This window comes from Microcaecilia unicolor, chromosome 2 (assembly GCF_901765095.1).
Source record: "Microcaecilia unicolor chromosome 2, aMicUni1.1, whole genome shotgun sequence".
NCBI lineage: Eukaryota > Metazoa > Chordata > Amphibia > Gymnophiona > Siphonopidae > Microcaecilia > Microcaecilia unicolor.
This window is the reverse complement of record NC_044032.1, coordinates 355,468,967-355,493,451: the sequence shown is the minus strand read 5'-3', so window position 1 is coordinate 355,493,451 and position 24,485 is coordinate 355,468,967. Positions and strand designations below refer to the sequence as shown.

Here is a 24,485-nt window from a genome sequence, read left to right as displayed (position 1 = left end):
AATCATGACAAGCACAGACACACAGCAGTGCATGCCATACCTAACCAGGCTTACCCTCCCAAATGCCACAACAATGTAGCTGGGAATTCTCCCCAATGCAGCCACCGCCATCTTGGTACACCCAAAGCAATGTAATTGAAAGGGTGAAAAGCCGTACCCACTGGCTTTAGGCCAGATAGGCCCATGACATCTCCTGTCATTAAACCTCCTTGGTCAACCTTGATTCTGGAAACTGCAAGAGCTTTCCAAGTCAAAAGTTCACCTAGGCAATAGATCTCACTGCCATACTGTCTCTGACAGAAGGAATCTGTATGTTCTCTACACTTAAAATCAGAATCCCTAGTTATAAGTAGGTTCCAGTAATTTGTTGGAGCAGTTAAAAGTTAGAATGCCTGGCCTGGGTGTTGGATTTTAAATATTGTGGCTTCATTGATATAAAAGCACATGATGATGATATGTTGCTTGTATACCACCAACTCCCACCAGATGGCTGTTCAAAGCAGTTAACAAAATTAAAACATTACAGAAAAATTAAGCATAATGAACATTTTTAGTTTTTTTCCTAAAAGAACTATAAGAAGAGGTTGCCTGTAACACTATAGGTAATGATAGCCAAAATTGTATAGCCCAAAAGCTAAAAGAATTCTCTAAAATGTTCTTAAATCTAATCCCCACAAATGATGAAAATAAAAGGAGAAAAGGATCTCTGGATTTAGAAGATCTTTTCAGAGGGAAAGCAACCAAATTTAACAGATAAACTGGGGACAAACCATTAAACATTTTTTTTCAAATCATTTTTATTGAAAAAGATAGGAAACAAACAACACAACAAACAAGTAACAAAATATAAGCTCAACCCCACCCCCCACCCACTACCTACACCCATACAAATGCAAGCTGTGCCAGTGCGTTAGCTGTTCAATATGCATTTCTGGGCCAAAAGAGTCAAGTTTCCCAAAATGGACACCAAACTTGAAAATAAGTCACCCTGGGCAGAAAAAAGATCTCGAATGTCTATGTGTTCCAATGCACTCATGGGCAGATGATCAAAAGCCCAGCGTTCTAAAAATAGCGCTGGAACAGCATGGGGCTCTACCGCACCTGTGATCAGAATTGCATGCAAATTTAAGCATGCAATTCTCTCTGATCATGGGATAGAAGTGCGGGAGGATTGTGCCATGTTCCTGCACTTCTTTGACAGGTCTGGGCTGTCAAAAGTCCAGACCTGTCAAACACAGGGGCTGGAGATCCATGGGACCACCAGACCCCAACTACCCCTACCCCGAACCAGGTGAAATGGGGGTTGGAGGTCTCAAGCCCCCTTAACCCCCCCTCCCCAGCATTCCTAAGAAGTCCCTGGTGGCCCAGTGGGCGACCGACACCCCCCCCCCCCAGCGACAGGGTTGGAGGACCTTCGGTCCCCTTGACCCTCCCAACACAGGTTCGGGGGGGCCGGAGCTACGGTGGGTCTCCAGCCCCCCCTAACCCCCCAGCATTCCTGAGAAGTCTCTGGTGGCCCAGTGGGCCACGGTCAATCCCCCACCCCTCTACCTTTTGACAGCCTGGTTCGGGACAGGGGTAGTTGGGGTCTGGTGGTCCCATGGACCTCCAGTCCCTGTTTTTGACAGGTCTGGGCTTTTGACAGCCCAGACCTGTCAAACAAGTGCGGGAACATGGTGCAAATCTTCCGCACTTTTACCCCATGCGTGCTTAAATTTGCATGCAATTATCTCTCATCACAGGTGTGATAAAGCATGCTATGGCTATGGAGTATGATGGATTACAGGCACTGTTAATCTCAGGCTTCAGTGCCATCTTCCCCACTCCCAACTTTTAAAAAAATGTTTTTAACAATTTATATTAACATTCAGAGAAACAACTTTGAATGAAACTGAAATAAGAAAAAGCTTGCAGGAAACTTCAATGCATACAAGCAAATATCAATAAACTTTCACCCACCATATTTTGGGAACCAAGGAAGAAAATATAATATAAGGAAATAAATATTTAAAAAAGAACAAGTTGCAGGGTTTCGATGACAGCTGCTTAAGGATACTCGTAGGGTTTAACCAATCACTACTGATAATTCTCTCACTAGCAAAGATTCTACTAGCTGTTTAGGGTCACAAAAAGGTAACTGCAACATAGATTGCAAAACATCTGCCCAATTTTGTTTTATCAAAAACATTACCTCCAACACAAAGAGCCTCTGGTTTAAAAGACCAAGAGGGGCATAATCGAACGGGGCGCCCAAGTTTTCCTGAGGGCGTCCTCGCAGGACGTCCCTGTGAAGGGGCAGGGAAACCCGTATTATCGAAACAAGATGGGCGTCCATCTTTCGTTTCGATAATACGGTTGGGGACACCCAAATCACAACATTTAGGTTGACCTTAGAGATGGTCGACATACATGTTGAGATGGTCGACCTTAGAGATGGTCGTCTCCGGTTTTCGGAGATAATGGAAACTGAGGACGCCCATCTCAGAAACGACTAAATGCAAGCCCTTTGGTCGTGGGAAGAGCCAGCATTCATAGTGCACTGGTCCCCCTCACATGCCAAGACACCAACAGGGCACCCTAGGGGCACTTCAGTGGACTAACTGATGCACTAACTGAACGGAAAAAGCCCTTCCCTTACCGATCCCTTAGTGATTAGGAAAGGAACGGGCATGCATGAAGGAAATCGCATACAAATGAGCTGCTCACTGTTAGCTCATTTGCACACGATTTCCTTCCTAGGGAGGGGAAGCCAGTGCAGAACAGCCAAGCATTTTGCATGGCTGCTCTGCATGTGCCAAAGATGGCTTCGTACATGCAGACAAGCTGCGTGTATAATAGCCATCTACAACCTTAGAAAGGTACAAGTCCAGGTGAAAATGTCCAAGTGCTTGTCAGGGATGTCCAAAATGTGGATGTTTCTGTGAAAAGGATGTCCATGCCTGCTATGCCTCTGACACCCCCTTTATTTATTTGGATTTTGGATTACAAGTGGGAGCAGTGGGATTTGAACTGGCCACCTCTGGATTGCAAGACCAGTGCTCTAGCCACTAGGCCACTCCACTGCCTTGAAATTAGGCTGTCCCTGTGGGGTGGGGGGTGTGCAGTTCAGGATGTCCAAAATGTTTGAAAGAAGGACATCCATGCCTTCGCTATGCCTCTGCTGACACACACATACCTCCCCTCCCAGGGACCTGCATACTGCTGTGATGGACCTGAGTATGACATTTTAGGCTGGCAAAAAAAGTTTTTAAAGTTGTTTTTTTCAGGGTGGGAGGGGGTTAGTCACCACTGGGGGAGTCAGGGGAGGTCATCCCCGAGTCCCTCTGGTGGTCATCTGGTCAGTTCGTGTACCTTTTTGAGGCTTGGTTGTAAGAAAAATGGACCAAGTAAAGTCGCCCAAGTGCTCGTCAGGGATGCCCTTCTTTTTTCCATTATCGCTCGAGGACGCCCATCTGTTAGGCACGCCCCAGTCCCACCTTCGCTACGCCTCCGACATGCCCTCGTGAACTTTGGTCGTCCCCGCAATGGGAAGCAGTTGGGGACGCCCCAAATTGGCTTTCGATTATACCGATTTGGGTGACCCTGAGAGAAGGACGCCCATCTCCCGATTTGTGTCGATAGATGGGCGCCCTTCTCTTTCGAAAATAAGCCTGCAAGAAGTCCCTGGCTGGGATCAGTCTAAACATATCGTGGAAAAACTTATATAATAAATGCTCAACCATTTGTCTGATATACAGTCTTAAAACAGCATTTCAAACCAGTTCAAGTGCAAATGTGTGAGACAAGTAGTTCTTCCTGTAATCGGATTTATTTATGTATTTAATACTTTTATACCCCACATTTTCCCACTAGTTGCAGGCTCAATGTGGCTTACACAAACCGTAGGGTAGGCTACAGTACAGAGAAAGTACAATTAAACTATGTAAAAGTAAGATAATAGGCAAATAGGTATCTTATGAAAAACAAAGATAGCAAAAGATAATACAAGGAAATAGAGTCCATGAATCTTGGTGAGACCAGGAAGAAGTAGGTTATGTTAAGTCTGGAAAGTAGGCCTTCTTAAACAGGGTGGTCTTTAATAATTTTCTAAAATTTAGATAGTTCTGAGTAGATTTTAAGGATTTTGGTAAAGCATTACATAGTTGTGTGCCTATGAAGGAGAAGTTGGAGGCGTAGGTGGATTTGTATTTAAGACCACTGCAAACTGGATAATGTAAATTTAGTAGGATCGGGAGAAACTGGACTTGTTTCCAGGGGCGTAGCCACGGGTGGGCCTGGATGGGCCCAGGCCCACCCACTTTCCCTCCAGGCCCGCCCAGGCGCCCGTTCACATCCTTCTTCTCTCGCTGCTCCCAGGCTCCGCTTCGCTGCATCGCTCTGCATTCTTCTTCTTGCCTGTTGTGCTGTGCTGCCATTCATACAGGCGGCTGCTCTCTCCCCTGCCGCGTCTATCTGGTCCTAACAGGAAGTGCATCAGAGGATCGGATGGACGCAGCAGGGGGGAGCACGGCGCTGCGTGCAGCGTGGGGGGCGAGAGGAAGAGTGCAGGGCGTGACGATCATGCGGCGAAGCGGAGCCTGGGGATAGGTGCACATAGCTACATTTGGGGCTCAGCCAAGGTACCGGGCAGGCAGCGGAGCAGAGGGAGAAATCTTGTATAGTGGGAGGAGAGGGAAAAATGCTGCCTGGAGGGAGAGGCGGATAGGGACAAGAGAGATGGGGTGGTTGGAGAAGGAGAAATGTTGCATGGAGGGGGAGGGAGAACACAGGGAGAAATGTTGGACACAGGTGAAGAGGAGGGAGAGATGGTGCATGAGGGTGGAGGGAAGGAAGAGGGAGAGAGAGAGAGAGAGAGAGAGAGAGAGAGAGAGAGAGAGACAAAGGGGTAGAGGGGGGCAAGAAAGGGAGAAATCTTGTATATGGGGGTGGAGGGGAGGGAGAGATGGTGCAGGGAGAAGAGAGGGAGAAATGTTGGACATGACAGTGGATGGGAAGAAGGGAGAGATGCTGTATGTGAGGAGGAGAAAGAGATATTGGACCTGGGGCACAAGGGAGGGGGAGACAGAGATGGTGGACAGTGGGAGAGAGACAGAAATGTGGAGGAAGGAAGAGAATGCTGCATGGGAAGGAGGGGGAAGACAGATATTGGATCTGGGGTACAAGGGAGGGGAAAAGAAGGATGTGGACAATGGGAGAGAGGGGGAGATGTAGGACATGGGGTTGGATGAGAGGCAGGGCTGATTCATAGGAGAGGGGAGAGAGGGAGATATTGGATCCAGGAGCAAATGAGAATGATGGAGAGATGCCAGACAATGGGAGTGAGGGAAGAGAGAGGGAGAAATGCTGGATCATGGGGGACAGGGGAGGAGAGAAGGGACAGGGAGCTAGAAGGGTGGATGGAGGAAGATGCTGGGAATGGTGGAACCATGTGGGAGATGCTGGAGGGGGGAGGAGGAAGAGGGTGGCAAGGAAATGGATGAGAGGATAGTGATTACAGAAGATAGAAATATAGTAATGGGGAGTAGATTAAAGATGAAAGGGAATGGCTGGAGAAGGAGTGGGTAATGGGAGAGCTAGTGGGAGAGAGAAGAAGATGACGATCTGCTAGGCAGCTGTAAAGTAAAAAGAAGGAGAAAGGCGAGAAAGAGAGTAAAATTTGAGTTGACGGAGAGGCAGAAAAAAAAAAAAAAAAGAGGAAGCAGCTAAAAAGGAATGATCAGTATGTCGGAGGTAGATGTAGTGAGGGAATAGACAGTAGAGAGGAGAAAAGACAAATGCACAGCAGTCACTTGAAGGAGAATTAGTAGACACCAGGAAATTAGAAGCAACATAATGGAAAAATAAAATGTCCAGACATCAAAGGTAGAAAAAAGCATTTTATTTTGAATGTTTAAATGGAATATGTTAGCTTTGTGAAAAGTGCATAGCAAATGTCTTTGCATTGTGTTCAGTACAAAGGAAATGCATTTTTGTTTTTATTTCTTCAGGGTTGTAATACATGTTAAGTTTAACTTCTTGGGGTTCTCAATTCAATTTTTGTGTAAATATTTTTATTTCTAACTTGTGATCCCTTGTTCTGTTTTTGGTGAGGGTCTGTCAGTGTGATAGTAATGGCAGGTACAGAAATAGGAAGGGAGGCAGGGAAGAGAGGGGACTGGAGAGAGTGCCCTCCTTTATTTTCTGACCTGGGCCAGAGCATGTCTAACACTGGCCCTTACCCTTGCTTTATAGCTGGTGGGGCTCCCCAAGCATCCCAGCTGAGGACCTCCTTCAAAGGCAGTCAGAACTCCCTTCTACCAAGCTCTGCAGTTGGCAACAGCATCTTTGAGTTACTGACAACTAAGGATGCAAGGGGTGCCAGCTTTGGTCGCTTAGGGATGTTGCTGCTGCCTGCCAAGCTTGGTAAAGAAGTTCTGGCCACTTTCAGAGGAAGTCTTCAGCTGACAGAGTTTGAGGATCCTCATTAGCTAAAGTATTTATATTTTGAGGTGAAGGTAGGGCGAGGCAGAGAAACTTTTGTGCCACCCACTTTGGGCTCAGGCCCACCCAAAATTGGTTTTCTGGCTACGCCACTGCTTGTTTCTGGGTAGTAGATCGACCAGATCTAACATGTATTCAGGAACTTCTCCATAAATCATCCTGTGAATCAAGGTAAAGACCTTAAAGGCCATACGTTCTTTGATGGGTAGCCAGTGTAATTTTTCACGAAGGGGCTTGGCAGATTCGAATTTAGATTTTCCAAAGATCAAAGATTTTCCAAAGGGTCTATAGAAGACTCCAAAAAGAGTCGGAGTGTCTCTGACTTCTCACTGACCCACTGCTCCGCATATCCCAGTTGAAGACACAGTTCATACAACTGTATCTCCAAGCATTCAGTTCTTGCAGCTTGCTGACTCTGCACCTGAATATGGCCAAACACTGCACAGATGTAACATAGTAACATAGTAGATGACGGCAGAAAAAGACCTGCACGGTCCATCCAGTCTGCCCAACAAGACAACTCATGTGTGCTACTTTTTGTGTATACCCTACTTTGATTTGTACCTATACTCTTCAGGGAATAGACCGTATAAGTCTGCCCAGCACTATCCCCGCCTCCCAACCACCAGCCCCGCCTCTCAACCACCGGCTCTGGCACAGACTGTATAAGTCTGCCCAGCACTATCCCCGCCTCCCACCACCGGCTCTGGCACAGACCGTATAAGTCTGCCACGCACTATCCCCGCCTCCCAACCTCCAGCCCTGCCTCCCACTACCGGCGCTGCTATCCAATCTCGGTTAAGCTCCTGAGGATCCATTCCTTCTGAACAGGATTCCTTTATGTTTATCCCACGCATGTTTGAATTCCGTTACCGTTTTCATCTCCACCACCTCCCGCGGAGGGCATTCCAAGCATCCACCACTCTCTCCATGAAGAAATACTTCCTGACATTTTCTTGAGTCTGCCCCCCTTCAATCTCATTTCATGTCCTCTCGTTCTACCGCTTCGTATCTCCGGAAAAGGTTCGTTTGCGGATTAATACCTTTCAAATATTTGAACTTCTGTATCATATCACCCCTGTTTCTCCTTTCCTCCAGGGTATACATGTTCAGGTCAGCAAGTCTCTCCTCATACGTCTTGTTACGCAAATCCCATACCATTCTCGTAGCTTTTCTTTGCACCGCTTCGATTCTTTTTACATCCTTAGCAAGATGCGGCCTCCAAAACTGAACACAATACTCCAGATGGGGTCTCACCAACGACTTATACAGGGGCATCAACACTCCCTTTCTTCTGCTGGTCACACCTCTCTCTATACAGCCCAACAACCTTCTAGATACAGCCACCGCCTTGTCACACTGTTTCGTCGCCTTCAAATCCTCAGATACTATCACCCCAAGATCCCTCTCCCCGTCCGTACCTATCAGACTCTCGCCACCTAACACATGCGTCTCCCGTGGATTTCTATTCCCTAAGTGCATCACTTTGCATTTCTTGGCATTGAATTTTAATTGCCAGACCTTAGACCATTGTTCTAGCTTCTTCAGATCCTTTTTCATGTTTTCCACTCCCTCCGGGGTGTCCACTCTGTTACAGATCTTAGTATCATCCGCAAATAGGCAAACTTTACCTTCTAACCAGTGGTGTGCTGGTAAAGTTTTAACAGGCTCTCTCCCCGGTCCATCTCGGCGTCCCCCGTTCATCACTGCGCCCCCCCCATCCACCTCTGCGCCCCCCCCCCCCAAAAAAAATTGCAGAGCTGGCTATAGCTGGGGGGAGGCAATGCATTACTCTCTCCAGGAAAAAAAAATTAAATGATCCCAACTTCCAATCTAATTCATGTTTAATATGGGATAAAATGCCATAAATAAGTAAATAAATATAAACTTTTAACGTTCAGCACCTGATTCTCAAAGTGGACATATTCCAAACACTATAATGAAAATAAAAAAATGTTTTCTACCTTTGTTGTCTGGTGACTTTGTTTCTCTGATCATGCTGGCCCCGTATCTGATTCTGCTGCTCTCTATCTTTTCCCTTGACTCCGTTTCCAGGGCTTCCTTTCCATTTATTTCTTTTATTTCCTCCTTTCTTCTTCATTTCTGGTCCTCCGCAGACTTGACTGTACAGTGGAACCAGCTTCTGCCTATTTTCTCCATCCATGTGCAGTTTCTCTCCTCACTTCCTTTTCCCTCATCTAATCTCCTTCCTCTATCTTCCCTCCGTGTCCAGCATTTCTTCTCTCTCCCTTGTCCCTTCCCTCCCCTCCATCCATGTCCAGAATTTCTCTTGCCCTCCCCTCCATCCATGTCCTGAAACTCTCCTCTCTCCCCTGCCCCCCTCTATCCATCCATACCCAGCAATTGTCTTCTCTCCCCTGCCCCCCTACCCATCCATGCCCAGCAATTCTCTTCTCTCCCCTGCCCCCTCTATCCATTCATGCCCAGCAATTGTCTTCTCTCCCCTGCCCTCCATGCCCAGCAATTGTCTTCTCTCCCCTGCCCCCCTCTACCCATCCTGCCCAGCAATTGGCTTCTCTCCCTGACCCCTCTACCCATCCCTGCCCAGCAATTGGCTTCTCTCCCCTGCCCCCCCTCTACCCAATCCCTGCCCAGCAATTGGCTTCTCTCCCCTGCCCCCCTCTACCCATCCTTGCCCAGCAATTCTCCTCCCTCCACTGCCGCTCCCAAACATGACCAGCGATTCTCCTCCCTCCCCTGCCCTCCCCTCTCACTCTTAAACATGTCCAGCGATTTTCTTTCACCCCCACCGCCCCCCCGCTCCCATCCATCTTATTTAGTACCTCTCCGTTGAAGCGCCGCCTTATTTAAGCCCTGCTGCATCTCCAGCCATCCCTCCCTGCTTGCTTCGATGAGTTCGTTCGTCGTGCCCTTAGTCCCGCCTTCTGATGACGTTAGAAGGCGGGACTAAGGGCACGACGAACGAACTCATCGAAGCAAGCAGGGAGGGAAGGCTGGAGACGCAGTAGGGTTTAAATAAGGCGGCGCTTCAACGAGAGGTACTAAATAAGATGGATGGGAGCGGGGGGCGGTGGGGGGGCAAAGGAAAATCGCTGCACATGTTTGGGAGCTGGAGGGGAGGTAAGCATGGCGCCCTCCTGCCATGCTTACCTCTGTAATGGAGCCGGCTCGCCTTAAACAACAACCGGCTCGCAAGAGCTGTCAAAAATTAACAAGCGGCTCTTGCGAGCCGGACAGAGCCGGCTCCAGCACACCACTGCTTCTAACCCTTCGGCAAGGTCACTCACAAATATATTGAACAGAATTGGCCCCAGTACGATCCTTGAGGCACTCCACTACTCACCTTTCCCTCCTCCGAGCTAACTCCATTCACCACCACTCTCTGGCGTCTGTCCGTCAACCAGTTCTAATCCAGTTCACCACTTCGGGTGCCTATCTTTCAGCCCATCCAATTTATTTAAAAGCCTCCTGTGGGGAACCGTGTCAAAAGCTTTGCTGAAATCTAAGTAGATTACATCCATAGCTCGTCCCTGATCATTCTCCTGTCACCCAATCACAAAAAACTCAATGAGATTCGTTTGGCACGATTTCCCTTTGGTGAACCATGTTGTCTGGGATCTTGCAATTTATGGCTTCCAGGAAATTCACTATCCTTTCCTTCAGCATCGCTTCCATTACTTTCCAATAACCAAGTGAGGCTTACCGGCCTGTAGTTTCCAGCTACTTCCCTATCACCACTTTTGTGAAGAGGGACCACCTCCGCCATTCTCCAATCCCTCGGAACCTCTCCCGTCTCCAAGGATTTATTAAACAAATCTTTAAGAGGACCCGTCAGAACCTCTCTGAGCTCCCTTAATATCCTGGGGTGGATCCCGTCCGGTCCCATGGCTTTGTCCACTTTTAGCTTTACAAGTTGTTCATACACACTCTCTTCTGTAAATGATGCTGTATCCACTCCATTTTCATTTGTACTTTTTCTAGTCCATCACGGTCCTGCTCCAGGATTTTCTTCTGTGAAAACAGAACAAAAGTATCTATTTAGCAAATTTGCTTTTTCTTCATCACTATCTACATAGCGGTTCGCAGTATCTTTTAGCCTCACAATTCCCTGCATCATCTTTCTTAAATGAAACTCATGCACATTATATTAGGAGCAGGGCTTCTTTTGAAAGGGTATTTGGGGGTACTGAGTACCAGCACCTTTTCCATTGTCTGCTAAAATTGACCCATGGTCCCCAAGTTTTAATGAAAGAGCTCAGGCTCTACACACCAATTCTGCCTTGTCATAGATTCTGTGACTGGTTGCAAGGGGCCAGGCTATTGTGGGGTGGGTCCCTTGGTGATCACCCCACCCCCAAAGGGTGGCCTGGCATTTGAGTACCAGCAACTTTTTCACTAGAAAAAACACACTGATTAGGAATGAGCTATCCAAAGTGAACAGCTTCCCACAAGCTCTCACAATTAACCACTGATGGTTTCTATACATTGTGCAGCCCTCCTGAAGGCAACAATGAACCCAGAGGCAAGAAAGGGGAGAAACTCACTGTCCCTTCCCCCCATAATTTCACTCCTTCCTAAATAGTAGAGGAAGATAACCACTTACAACATCCTCTCCACAGCCAAGCCAATACTTCACCATACTGGGTCAGGAGCTTGGTAATTCTGCAGGGAGTAGCACTTCTGATGTGTGGTGAAGCGGCAGGAGTAGCAAAACCCTGAGAGCGCCTCAGAGACAACCCTCATGCACACTCCTTCAAGAAACAGCAGCGCCGTCTTCCAGCTTTTTCATCTTCATTTCAGTTCAGTTTGTAGAAACTGAGGTCCGGGGATTCAAATCCCAACTCGCCAAATGAGTAAAAAACTAAATGAAAAAATTAACTAAAAATTAACCCAATTCAGGAACTGAGAGAAACCTCTATAGTGCAAGAGCTTATATTGCCCTCATCAAGGAGAGCACACCAAAAGGCTAAGGCTGCCCTCACCTGGACAGAGGGTAAGGAATTACAGTGAGGCTGGGGGGCAGGGCTGGCCACTTACATCTCCAACCTGCCAATACAATCTCCTGGGAGAGCAATAGCAAGAATCTTCAAGGAAGGCATACTGAGAGCGCCTGAGACAACCCTCATGCATACTCCATCAAGGAACAGCAGCTCCGTCTTCCAGCTTTTACATCTTCATTTCAAATAGCGCACTCTTCCCAGAAGCACTGCAAAACCAGATCGTTGCACGGTGGGGACAGGGCAAAGCTCTCTTTCCGGTTCCCTTATTTCAGAAATCTGTTTAGTTCGAGGACCCCGCATAGGGGACATATCAGATACACAACTGAGAAGAACAGATAGTACACACGATTTTAGCCACAAGGCCGAGAAGCTTTAACAACCAGCGGAGCAGACGGCCGGCTTCCTTGTCCTCTCCGGGTTCTTCGGGGCTAGATAGGTGGTTGTGGAAAGCGGCGGCGTGACGAGAGATCCCTGCGCCAGAACGCCTGCTGCCTGTCTTAGCGTCACAGCTCGGTATGTGGAAAGGGGCAAGAACTGGCGGGCAAAGATGAAAGGAACTTGAGAGGAGCAACATGTAGAGAAAGGAATAAAGCGAAAGAGAACATTCCTCGACTTCTCCCTCTCTCTGCAGCGCAAGCTTGCGTGTGCACACCGATACCCTTTGGAAGGCAAGCGGACAAACGTTTTGAATACAACATGCCACTTTTGATGATGGAAAAGGAGAAAAGAAGTAGAAAAAGCCCAATGGCCAGGAATGAAATGCAGTTCAACTGCTCGGAAGTTAGCAATGCTCACCACTATACCACCGATACAGGTAAGAAACAGTGTCAGGTCGCTTCATGTGTGAAAAATCACCCTCAGAGAGCATCTGTGGGTGAGTAAGCTGTGATCTTACTTACACAGTTCTGGACTCCTGTGAAAGCTTAGGCAATCCACAATAAGCTGGGAACAGGGCGAGGGATGCAAATGTCTAAAGTAAGAAATTGTTCTTATTTAGGAGCAAATATTGGGGATGATACCAGCTACGCTTTGCAGCCAGGAGTTTCTACCTTGCCGTGCTCATCATGTTTATTACTGCAGAAGGAGAAATCGATTTTAGCTTTTATTCAGAAGAAGCAGACAAACGAGTGTGTCTGTTGCACGTGAGAGATGCGTGTCCTGGGTCTGTGCTTGAGTGTGCCTTAGAAAGCTAAAGCAGGTGAACCTAGAAACTGAGGCGCCCAGTCATTCACAGGGAAGAATCTTGACTTCAGGGTGGCTTATTCTAAGGTGGACAATCAGCCCACCACAGTGGTACTTGAAGACTATAGAGCCCTAGACTCCCAGAGAGATAAGGCTGCCTTCTGAGGAAAAGAAGGGAAAGAGGCCCCTCAAGAAGACAAAGCTTGGCAGTGGTGGGATTTGAACCCACGCCTCCAAAGAGACTGGAGCCTAAATCCAGCGCCTTAGACCACTCGGCCACACTACCAATGAAGTCAAGGCCATCCTTGCTGCTCTCCACGCACAGAGTGAAAGAAGCGCTATCCTGCTTCATGTTGCAGAGTTTGGCACAAAAGATAAAGAGGGAAGCTAAACATGACCCTCTCTGGCCCTACTTTCAATCAGGAGTTTCTACCTTGCCGTGCTGATGATGTTTATTACTGCAGAAGGAGAAACTGATTTTAGCTTTTATTCAGAGCAAGCAGACAAATGCACCTGTCTATTGCACATGAGGGATGGTTGTCTCATTCTTTCTAGTGTAGCAGTGCAAAGGGTGTGGAAAAGGTTCACTAGTCAAGTTTGGGGGTTTTTTTTTGGACCCTCTGTCGCTCTGCTTTCTATCTTTCTTTTGGTTTTGGTTTCCTAGAATGTGTGTTTGTTTGTGTGAGTGACTTCTAGAATGACAGTCTTACTTACTGACTTCTAGAACACCACTGTTTGTGAATGTCTGTTTTCTAGAACATCTGTTTGTATAAAATTCTTCTAGAACAGTTCTGGGTTTTTAAATCTGTTTTCTAGAATATCTGTCTATATGTCTGACTTCTATAATGCCTGTCTGGGTGACCGATTCTAGAATGAGTGTCTGTGGGACTGGTTTCTAGAAAACCTCTCCACATGTCAGTCTGAGTTCTAAAATGCCTTTCTGTGTGAGTGAGTTCTATAATACCTCTCTTTGTGCATGTCTTCCTTCTAGAACACCTGTCTGTGTGACTGACTTGTAGAATGCCTGTATGATTGGATGATTTCTAGAATGCTTTAGTTTAATTCTTTATGTGTTCTAGAATAACAGTCTGAAGGACTGACATATAGAACACCTCTGTTTATGTCAGTCTTTGTTCTAGAGCATATGTCTGTGTGACTGCCTTTTAGAATACCTATATGTTTGAATGAAATCTAGAATGCCTCAGTTTATATCTTTCTGTGTTGTAGAATAACAGTATGTAGGACTGACTTCTAAAACATCTGTGTTTATTGTAGTCTGTGTTCTAGAATGTATGTCTTTGTGACTGACTGCTAGAATGCCTGTTTTAGTTATTGACTTCTAGAACACCATTATTTCTGAATGTGTGTTTTCTAGAACAATTGTCTGTGTGACTGAATTCTAGAATGCCCATATCTTTGAATGTGTTCTGGCATGCCTCATTTTGTATTTGTCTGTGTTCTAGAATAATAGTGTTAAGGAATGACTTCTAGAACCCCTCTGTTTATGTCAGTCTGTGTTCTAGAAAATGTGTCTTAGTTACTGATTTCTAAAACACCACTCTTTGTGAATGTCTGTTTTGTAGTACAGCTTTCTGTTTGACTGACTTCTAAAATGGCTGTATGTTTGAATTAAATCTAGAATGCATCAATTTGTATCTTTCTGTATTCTAGATTAACAGTCTGAAGTACTGTCTTCTAGAACACCTCTTTATTTCAGTCTGTGATCTGGAATGAATGTATGTCTGTGTGGGTGATAAAGAGATAAAGAGGAAAGTTAAAGCTGACATCAAGAAGCACTTCCTGGGGAGCTCAGGGTTTACTGTGGGGTGCTCTTAGCAGCTAAATATCTCTTGTGCAGCACTGCAAAGGGTGTGGAAAAAGCCACACTAGTCAAGTTTTTTTATGTGGACCCTCTCTGGCCTTACTTTCTATCTATCTTTCTTTTGCTTTTGGTTTACGTTTTTTGGTTTTTATTGTTTTCATTTTTTGCTTTTTTTTTTCCTCCGAAATAGCCCTTGACTGCAAAAACAAAGTTCAGTTTGTAGAAACTGAGGTCCGGGGATTCAAATCCCAACTCGCCAAATGAGTAAAAAACTAAATGAAAAAATTAACTAAAAATTAACCCAATTCAGGAACTGAGAGAAACCTCTATAGTGCAAGAGCTTATATTGCCCTCATCAAGGAGAGCACACCAAAAGCTAAGGCTGCCCTCACCTGGACAGAGGGTAAGGAATTACAGTGAGGCTGGGGGGCAGGGCTGGCCACTTACATCTCCAACCTGCCAATACAATCTCCTGGGAGAGCAATAGCAAGAATCTTCAAGGAAGGCATACTGAGAGCGCCTGAGACAACCCTCATGCACACTCCATCAAGGAACAGCAGCTCCGTCTTCCAGCTTTTACATCTTCATTTCAAATAGCGCACTCTTCCCAGAAGCACCGCAAAACCAGATCGTTGCACGGTGGGGACAGGGCAAAGCTCTCTTTCCGGTTCCCTTATTTCAGAAATCGGTTTAGTACGAGGACCCCGCATAGGGGACATATCAGATACACAACTGAGAAGAACAGATAGTACACACGATTTTAGCCACAAGGCCGAGAAGCTTTAACAACCAGCTGAGCAGACGGCCGGCTTCCTTGTCCTCTCCGGGTTCTTCGGGGCTAGATAGGTGGTTGTGGAAAGCGCCGGCGTGAGGAGAGATCCCTGCGCCGGAACGCCTGCTGCCTGTCTTAGCGTCACAGCTCGGTATGTGGAAAGGGGCAAGAACTGGAGGGCAAAGATGGAAGGAACTTGAGAGGAGCAACATGTAGAGAAAGGAATAAAGCGAAAGAGAACATTCCTCGAATTCTCCCTCTCTCTGCAGCGCAAGCTTGCGTGTGCACACCGATACCCTTTGGAAGGCAAGCGGACAAACGTTTTGAATACAACATGCCACTTTTGATGATGGAAAAGGAGAAAAGAAGTAGAAAAAGCCCAATGGCCAGGAATGAAATGCAGTTCAACTGCTCGGAAGTTAGCAATGCTCACCACTATACCACCGATACAGGTAAGAAACAGTGTCAGGTCGCTTCATGTGTGAAAAATCACCCTCAGAGAGCATCTGTGGGTGAGTAAGCTGTGATCTTACTTACACAGTTCTGGACTCCTGTGAAAGCTTAGGCAATCCACAATAAGCTGGGAACAGGGCGAGGGATGCAAATGTCTAAAGTAAGAAATTGTTCTTATTTAGGAGCAAATATTGGGGATGATACCAGCTACGCTTTGCAGCCAGGAGTTTCTACCTTGCCGTGCTCATCATGTTTATTACTGCAGAAGGAGAAATCGATTTTAGCTTTTATTCAGAAGAAGCAGACAAACGAGTGTGTCTATTGCACGTGAGAGATGCGTGTCCTGGGTCTGTGCTTGAGTGTGCCTTAGAAAGCTAAAGCAGGTGAACCTAGAAACTGAGGCGCCCAGTCATTCACAGGGAAGAATCTTGACTTCAGGGTGGCTTATTCTAAGGTGGACAATCAGCCCACCACAGTGGTACTTGAAGATTATAGAGCCCTAGACTCCCAGAGAGATAAGGCTGCCTTCTGAGGAAAAGAAGGGAAAGAGGCCCCTGAAGAAGACAAAGCTTGGCAGTGGTGGGATTTGAACCCAAGCCTCCAAAGAGACTGGAGCCTAAATCCAGCGCCTTAGACCACTCGGCCACACTACCAATGCAGTCAAGGCCATCCTTGCTGCTCTCCACGCACAGAGTGAAAGAAGCGCTATCCTGCTTCATGTTGCAGAGTTTGGCACAAAAGATAAAGAGGGAAGCTAAACGTGACCCTCTCCGGCCCTACTTTCAATCATCATTTCTACCTTGCCGTGCTGATGATGTTTATTACTGCAGAAGGAGAAACTGATTTTAGCTTTTATTCAGAGCAAGCAGACAAATGCACCTGTCTATTGCACATGAGGGATGGTTGTCTCATTCTTTCTAGTGTAGCAGTGCAAAGGGTGTGGAAAAGGTTCACTAGTCAAGTTTGGGGGTTTTTTTTGGACCCTCTGTCGCTCTGCTTTCTATCTTTCTTTTGGTTTTGGTTTCCTAGAATGTGTGTTTGTGTGAGTGACTTCTAGAATGACAGTCTTACTTACTGACTTCTAGAACACCACTGTTTGTGAATGTCTGTTTTCTAGAACATCTGTTTGTATAATATTCTTCTAGAACAGTTCTGGGTTTTTAAATCTGTTTTCTAGAATATCTGTCTATATGTCTGACTTCTATAATGCCTGTCTGGGTGACCGATTCTAGAATGAGTGTCTGTGGGACTGGTTTCTAGAAAACCTCTCCACATGTCAGTCTGAGTTCTAAAATGCCTTTCTGTGTGAGTGAGTTCTATAATACCTCTCTTTGTGCATGTCTTCCTTCTAGAACACCTGTCTGTGTGACTGACTTGTAGAATGCCTGTATGATTGGATGATTTCTAGAATGCTTTAGTTTAATTCTATATGTGTTCTAGAATAACAGTCTGAAGGACTGACATATAGAACACCTCTGTTTATGTCAGTCTTTGTTCTAGAGCATATGTCTGTGTGACTGCCTTTTAGAATACCTATATGTTTGAATGAAATCTAGAATGCCTCAGTTTATATCTTTCTATGTTGTAGAATAACAGTATGTAGGACCAGTGCTTTTTTTGTAGAAAAAAAGGTGCCGGTACTCATTATGGGCGGGGTCACCACATATGGCTCCACCCCTATGATAGCCACACCCACATTAACCACACCCCCTATACCAGCCATGGCGCATATAAACAGACATCATTGAAAATATTATAGTACTATAGGAGAAAAAAATAACGTGATTTTTTTCATTATAAATAATCTCTGTAAGCTCTTACAGCTCCAGTATACCCAGTGCAAAATAAGACAGCCAATGTAAATTCTCAAATTGGACATAATTACAAACACTAAAATGAAAATAAAATGATTTTTTTTCTACCTTTGTTGTCTGGTGACTGTTTTTCTTTCCATATTGGTCCCAGTTTGTGATTCTGCTTTCTTTTCTTTGCGCTTAACTCTTCTGTGCCATTTGTCATTTTTGTCTCCTTTTTCTTTGCTTTCTTCAATATTTTTCAGGCTCTCTCTCTGTCCAGATTTAATTCATTCTTACTATCCGTTCTTTAATTTCCTTCATCTACCTGTGGCTTTTCATCTTTTCCTCACCCTTGTTCTCCCCATGCCCCTTCCTCTTATTCTCCAGTCTTTCTCTATTCCCCTTTTCCATCCAGCAGCTCTGCTTTCTCTCCCCCATCCTTCCAGTGTCTCCCCTATTTCTTTCTGCATTCTTCCATCCAGCGTCTTCCCTCTTTCTCTCCCCATCCTTCCGTTTTCCCTCTCTCTCCCCATCCTTCCATCTGTTTTCCCCCTCTCTCTCCCCATCCTTCCATCTGTTTTCCCCCTCTCTCTCCCCATCCTTCCATCTGTTTTCCCCCTCTCTCCCCATCCTTCCATCTGTTTTCCCCCTCTCTCTCCCCATCCTTCCATCTGTTTTTCCCTCTCTCTCCCCAATCCTTCCCTGTTGTTTTCCCTTTCTCTCTCTCCCCAATCCTTCCCTCTGTTGTTTTCCCTCTCTCTCCCCAATCCTTCCCTCTGTTGGTTTCCCTCTTTCTCTCTCTCCCCCAATCCTTCCCTCTGTTGGTTTCCCTCTTTCTCTCTCTCCCCCAATCCTTCCCTCTGTTGGTTTCCCTCTTTCTCTCTCTCCCCCAATCCTTCCCTCTGTTGTTTTCCCTCTCTCTCCCAAATCCTTCCCTCTGTTGGTTTCCCTCTTTCTCTCTCTCCCCAATCCTTCCCTCTGTTGTTTTCCCTCTTTCTCTCTCTCCCCAATCCTTCCCTCTATTGTTTTCCCTCTCTCTCCCCAATCCTTCCCTCTATTGTTTTCCCTCTCTCTCCCCAATCCTTCCCTCTGTTGGTTTCCCTCTTTCTCTCTCTCCCCCCAATCCTTCCCTCTGTTGGTTTCCCTCTTTCACCAATCCTTCCCTCTGTTGTTTTCCCTCTTTCTCTCTCTCCCCAATCCTTCCCTCTGTTGTTTTCCCTCTCTCTCCCTAATCCTTCCCTCTGTTGTTTTCCCTCTTTCTCTCTCTCCCCAATCCTTCCCTCTGTTGTTTTCCCTCTTCTCCAATCCTTCCCTCTGTTGGTTTCCCTCTCTCCCCAATCCTTCCCTCTGTTGGTTTCCCTCTTTCTCTCTCTCCCCCAATCCTTCCCTCTGTTGGTTTCCCTCTTTCTCTCTCTCCCCCAATCCTTCCCTCTGTTGTTTTCCCTCTCTCTCCCAAATCCTTCCCTCTGTTGGTTTCCCTCTTTCTCTCTCTCCCCAATCCTTCCCTCTGTTGTTTTCCCTCTTTCTCTCTCTCCCCAATCCTTCCCTCTGTTGGTTTCCCTCTTTCTCTCTCTCCCCCCAATCCTTCCCTCTGTTGGTTTCCCTCTTTCACCAATCCTTCCCTCTGTTGTTTTCCCTCTTTCTCTCTCTCCCCAATCCTTCCCTCTGTTGTTTTCCCTCTCTCTCCCAAATCCTTCCCTCTGTTGTTTTCCCTCTTTCTCTCTCTCCCCAATCCTTCCCTCTGTTGTTTTCCCTCTTTCTCTCTCTCCCCAATCCTTCCCTGTATTGTTTTCCCTCTCTCTCCCCAATCCTTCCCTCTGTTGTTTTCCCTCTCTCTCCCCAATCCTTCCCTCTGTTGTTTTCCCTCTCTCTCCCCAATCCTTCCCTCTGTTGTTTTCCCTCTTTCTCCAATCCTTCCCTCTGTTGGTTTCCCTCTCTCCCCAATCCTTCCCTCTGTTGGTTTCCCTCTTTCTCTCTCTCCCCCAATCCTTCCCTCTGTTGTTTTCCCTCTCTCTCCCAAATCCTTCCCTCTGTTGGTTTCCCTCTTTCTCCCCAATCCTTCCCTCTGTTGTTTTCCCTCTTTCTCTCTCTCCCCAATCCTTCCCTCTATTGTTTTCCCTCTCTCTCCCCAATCCTTCCCTCTGTTGTTTTCCCTCTCTCTCCCCAATCCTTCCCTCTGTTGTTTTCCCTCTTTCTCTCTCTCCCCAATCCTTCCCTCTGTTGGTTTCCCTCTTTCTCTCTCTCCCCCCAATCCTTCCCTCTGTTGTTTTCCCTCTTTCTCTCTCTCCCTAATCCTTCCCTCTGTTGTTTTCCCTCTCTCTCCCAAATCCTTCCCTCTGTTGGTTTCCCTCTTTCTCTCTCTCCCCAATCCTTCCCTCTGTTGGTTTCCCTCTTTCTCTCTCTCCCCCAATCCTTCCCTCTGTTGTTTTCCCTCTCTCTCCCAAATCCTTCCCTCTGTTGGTTTCCCTCTTTCTCTCTCTCCCCAATCCTTCCCTCTGTTGTTTTCCCTCTTTCTCTCTCTCCCCAATCCTTCCCTCTGTTGGTTTCCCTCTTTCTCTCTCTCCCCCCAATCCTTCCCTCTGTTGGTTTCCCTCTTTCACCAATCCTTCCCTCTGTTGTTTTCCCTCTTTCTCTCTCTCCCAAATCCTTCCCTCTGTTGTTTTCCCTCTTTCTCTCTCTCCCCAATCCTTCCCTCTGTTGTTTTCCCTCTCTCTCCCCAATCCTTCCCTCTGTTGTTTTCCCTCTTTCTCCAATCCTTCCCTCTGTTGGTTTCCCTCTCTCCCCAATCCTTCCCTCTGTTGGTTTCCCTCTTTCTCTCTCTCCCCCAATCCTTCCCTCTGTTGTTTTCCCTCTCTCTCCCAAATCCTTCCCTCTGTTGGTTTCCCTCTTTCTCTCTCTCCCCAATCCTTCCCTCTGTTGTTTTCCCTCTTTCTCTCTCTCCCCAATCCTTCCCTGTATTGTTTTCCCTCTCTCTCCCCAATCCTTCCCTCTGTTGTTTTCCCTCTCTCTCCCCAATCCTTCCCTCTGTTGTTTTCCCTCTTTCTCTCTCTCCCCAATCCTTCCCTCTGTTGGTTTCCCTCTTTCTCTCTCTCCCCCCAATCCTTCCCTCTGTTGTTTTCCCTCTTTCTCTCTCTCCCCAATCCTTCCCTCTGTTGTTTTCCCTCTCTCTCCCAAATCCTTCCCTCTGTTGGTTTCCCTCTTTCTCTCTCTCCCCAATCCTTCCCTCTGTTGTTTTCCCTCTTTCTCTCTCTCCCCAATCCTTCCCTCTATTGTTTTCCCTCTCTCTCCCCAATCCTTCCCTCTGTTGTTTTCCCTCTCTCTCCCCAATCCTTCCCTCTGTTGTTTTCCCTCTTTCTCTCTCTCCCCAATCCTTCCCTCTGTTGGTTTCCCTCTTTCTCTCTCTCCCCCCAATCCTTCCCTCTGTTGTTTTCCCTCTTTCTCTCTCTCCCCAATCCTTCCCTCTGTTGTTTTCCCTCTCTCTCCCAAATCCTTCCCTCTGTTGGTTTCCCTCTTTCTCTCTCTCCCCAATCCTTCCCTCTGTTGGATTCCCTCTCCCTGCCAAGTTTGACGCGAACGGCGCGAAGACGCGACGCACGCGGCACCAGCCCCTATTTCCGGCCGCTGCTGCTTCTCCTGTTGTTGAGCAGCAGCGGCCGCTACACAAAGAAAAAGAAGATTGAAAAAAAATTGAAACCTGGCTGAAACGCGGCACCCCGGCACTGTAGACAGCCATTAGGCATTGGCTGTTGCCCCGCAACCGCTCCTCCTCTTGCCTCTACGTCACTGCCCCTGGAGGAAGACCCCGGAGGAGCGCAATGACGTAGAGGCAAGAGGAGGAGCGGCTGCGGGGCAACAGCCAATGGCTAATGGCTGTCTACAGTGCCGGGGTGCCGCGTTTCAGCCAGGTTTCAATTTTTAAAAAAATCTTTTTCTTTGTGTAGCGGCCGCTGCTGCTCAACAGGAGAAGCAGCAGCGGCCGGAAATGGGGGCCGGCACTGCGTGCGGGACATGGACTCACGGGGCGGGGGGAGCAAAAAAAAAAGGTGCCCGTACGCCGTACCGTTGCGTACCGGCACAAAAAAAGCACTGTGTAGGACTGACTTCTAAAACATCTGTGTTTATTGTAGTCTGTGTTCTAGAATGTATGTCTTTGTGACTGACTGCTAGAATGCCTGTTTTAGTTATTGACTTCTAGAACACCATTATTTCTGAATGTGTGTTTTCTAGAACAATTGTCTGTGTGACTGAATTCTAGAATGCCCATATCTTTGAATGTGTTCTGGCATGCCTCATTTTGTATTTGTCTGTGTTCTAGAATAATAGTGTTAAGGAATAATTTCTAGAACCCCTCTGTTTATGTCAGTCTGTGTTCTAGAAAATGTGTCTTAGTTACTGATTTCTAAAACTCCACTCTTTGTGAATGTCTGTTTTGTAGTACAGCTTTCTGTTTGACTGACTTCTAAAATGGCTATATGTTTGAATTAAATCTAGAATGCATCAATTTGTATCTTTCTGTATTCTAGATTAACAGTCTGAAGTACTGTCTTCTAGAACACCTCTTTATTTCAGTCTGTGATCTGGAATGAATGTATGTCTGTGTGGGTGATAAAGAGATAAAGAGGAAAGTTAAAGCTGACATCAAGAAGCACTTCCTGGGGAGCTCAGGGTTTACTGTGGGGGTGCTCTTAGCAGCTAAATATCTCTCTGGCCTTACTTTCTATCTTTCTTTTGCTTTTGGTTTACGTTTTTTGGTTTTTATTGTTTTCATTTTTTGCTTTTTTTTCCTCCGAAATAGCCCTTGACTGCAAAAACAAAGTTCAGTTTGTAGAAACTGAGGTCCGGGGATTCAAATCCCAACTCGCCAAATGAGTAAAAAACTAAATGAAGAAATTAACTAATAATTAACCCAATTCAGGAACTGAGAGAAACCTCTATAGTGCAAGAGCTTATATTGCCCTCATCAAGGAGAGCACACCAAAAGGCTAAGGCTGCCCTCACCTGGACAGAGGGTAAGGAATTACAGTGAGGCTGGGGGGCAGGGCTGGCCACTTACATCTCCAACCTGCCAATACAATCTCCTGAGAGAGCAATAGCAAGAATCTTCAAGGAAGGCATACTGAGAGTGCCTGAGACAACCCTCATGCACACTCCATCAAGGAACAGCAGCTCCGTCTTCCAGCTTTTACATCTTCATTTCAAATAGCGCACTCTTCCCAGAAGCACCGCAAAACCAGATCGTTGCACGGTGGGGACAGAGCAAAGCTCTCTTTCCGTTTCCCTTATTTCAGAAATCGGTTTAGTACGAGGACCCCGCATATGGGACATATCAGATACACAACTGAGAAGAACAGATAGTACACACGATTTTAGCCACAAGGCCGAGAAGCGATAACAACCAGCGGAGCAGACGGCCGGCTTCCTTGTCCTCTCCGGGTTCCTCGGGGCTAGAAAGGTGGTTGCGGAAAGCGGCGGCGTGACGAGAGATCCCTGCGCCGGAACTCCTGCTGCCTGTCTTAGCATCACAGCTCGGTATGTGCAAAGGGGCAAGAACTGGCGGGCAAAGATGAAAGGAACTTGAGTGGAGCAACATGTAGAGAAAGGCATAAAGCGAAAGAGAACATTCTTCGACTTCTCTCTCTCTGCAGGAGCCAAAAAGGAGGCATAGAAAGAATAAGAGAATGAGATGTGCCAAATAGAAATATAAAAAATGAGGGATCAAGAAAGAGCCAAAAAGCTGGGATAGAATGAATGAGGGAATGAGAAAGTTCCAAAATGGAGTAATAGAAAGAACGATAGTATGAGAAAGAGCCAAAAAGGTGGAATAGAAAGAGCGCAAGATTGAGAAAGTGAAAAAAAGGAGGAATAGAAAGAATGAGAAACTAAGAAAGAGCAAAAAGAAAGAATGGGTGAATGAGAAAGTTGCAAAAAGGAGGGATAGAAGAACAAGGGGATGAGAAAGACCCAAATAGGTGGAATATAAAGAATGAGGGAATTAGAAAGTGCCAAAAGGAGGAATATAAAGAATTAGGGAATGAGAAAGACCAAAAAAAATGATGCATAGAACGAAGAAGTGAATGAAAAAGTGCAAAAAAGGAAGGATAGAATGAAGGAGGGAACAAGAAAGACCCGAAAAGGAGGAACATAAAGAACGAGGGAATGAGAATGTGCCAAAAAGGAGGAGCTGAAATAATGAGAGAATGAGAGAGCCAAAAAGGAAGGATAAAAAGAATGAGTGAATGAGAATGTGTGAAAAAGGAGCAATAGAAAGAATGAAGAAATGAGAATGAGGGAATGAGAACGTTCCAAAAAGGAGGAATATAAAGAATGAGGGAACTTGAAAGAGTCAAAAAGGAATGATAGAAAAAGGTAAACAAGAAAGTGTCAAAATGGAGTGATAGAAAGAAATTCCGAGAGAAGAGAACATTTCTCTGGTAAGTGAACGCTATTTTGCTTTGTGCTTTGGGAACTTAAAGATTGGGGTTTAACGGAGGAATTGTAGGTTAGTGTTAGGCAAAATAAAAATATAAAAAGCAAATTTTATCAACTAATCTCCATAGTCTTTTCCACTTAGTTTTAAAAACTTTGTACCACAGCATTAACAGATAGAATTTAACAGGCACTGCAGGGTCTAGTTTAGTCTTCCCACCCACCCATAGGACAACTCTTCATTTATAGTCAGTTATTGTAACAAGCAAGGAGTTCTCCTACAGAGTTTTAAATACATTTCATTACCATCTAAGAAGGAAACACTAACTAAATCATACAATATACTATATAAATTAAAAGACACTTTTATATTAGGCTTATATCCTTAATACTGTAGCAAGTTTTAAATTGTTGAAAAACTAAAAAACACTAAGATGGAGTCAGCAGTCCAGCAGCGAGAGGGGTGCTATCTAGTCTTTTGCATTGAGTGTCACATGTATGAATATCTCCCAGTTCGTGAGATCTGATATGTGTGTGCCCGATGCAAAGAACTCCTAGCTCTCAGGGAACGT

The 24,485-nt window shown here is 46.0% G+C and overlaps 5 non-coding genes across 5 annotated transcripts; all 5 read right to left on the bottom strand.

The window, feature by feature from the left end:
• Window positions 1–11,643: 11,643 nt before the first annotated feature.
• On the bottom strand, window positions 11,644–11,836 carry LOC115463876. The gene has a single exon (XR_003941149.1). It is a non-coding gene; the product is annotated as a U2 spliceosomal RNA (small nuclear RNA).
• A 1,012-nt stretch (window positions 11,837–12,848) lies between these two features.
• TRNAL-UAG lies at window positions 12,849–12,930 on the bottom strand. The gene has a single exon. It is a non-coding gene; the product is annotated as a tRNA-Leu (tRNA).
• A 2,127-nt stretch (window positions 12,931–15,057) lies between these two features.
• On the bottom strand, window positions 15,058–15,250 carry LOC115463882. Its single transcript, XR_003941155.1, has one exon. It is a non-coding gene; the product is annotated as a U2 spliceosomal RNA (small nuclear RNA).
• A 1,012-nt stretch (window positions 15,251–16,262) lies between these two features.
• Window positions 16,263–16,344, bottom strand: TRNAL-UAG. The gene has a single exon. It is a non-coding gene; the product is annotated as a tRNA-Leu (tRNA).
• Window positions 16,345–22,684: 6,340 nt separating this feature from the next.
• LOC115463877 lies at window positions 22,685–22,877 on the bottom strand. The gene has a single exon (XR_003941150.1). It is a non-coding gene; the product is annotated as a U2 spliceosomal RNA (small nuclear RNA).
• Window positions 22,878–24,485: the final 1,608 nt, after the last annotated feature.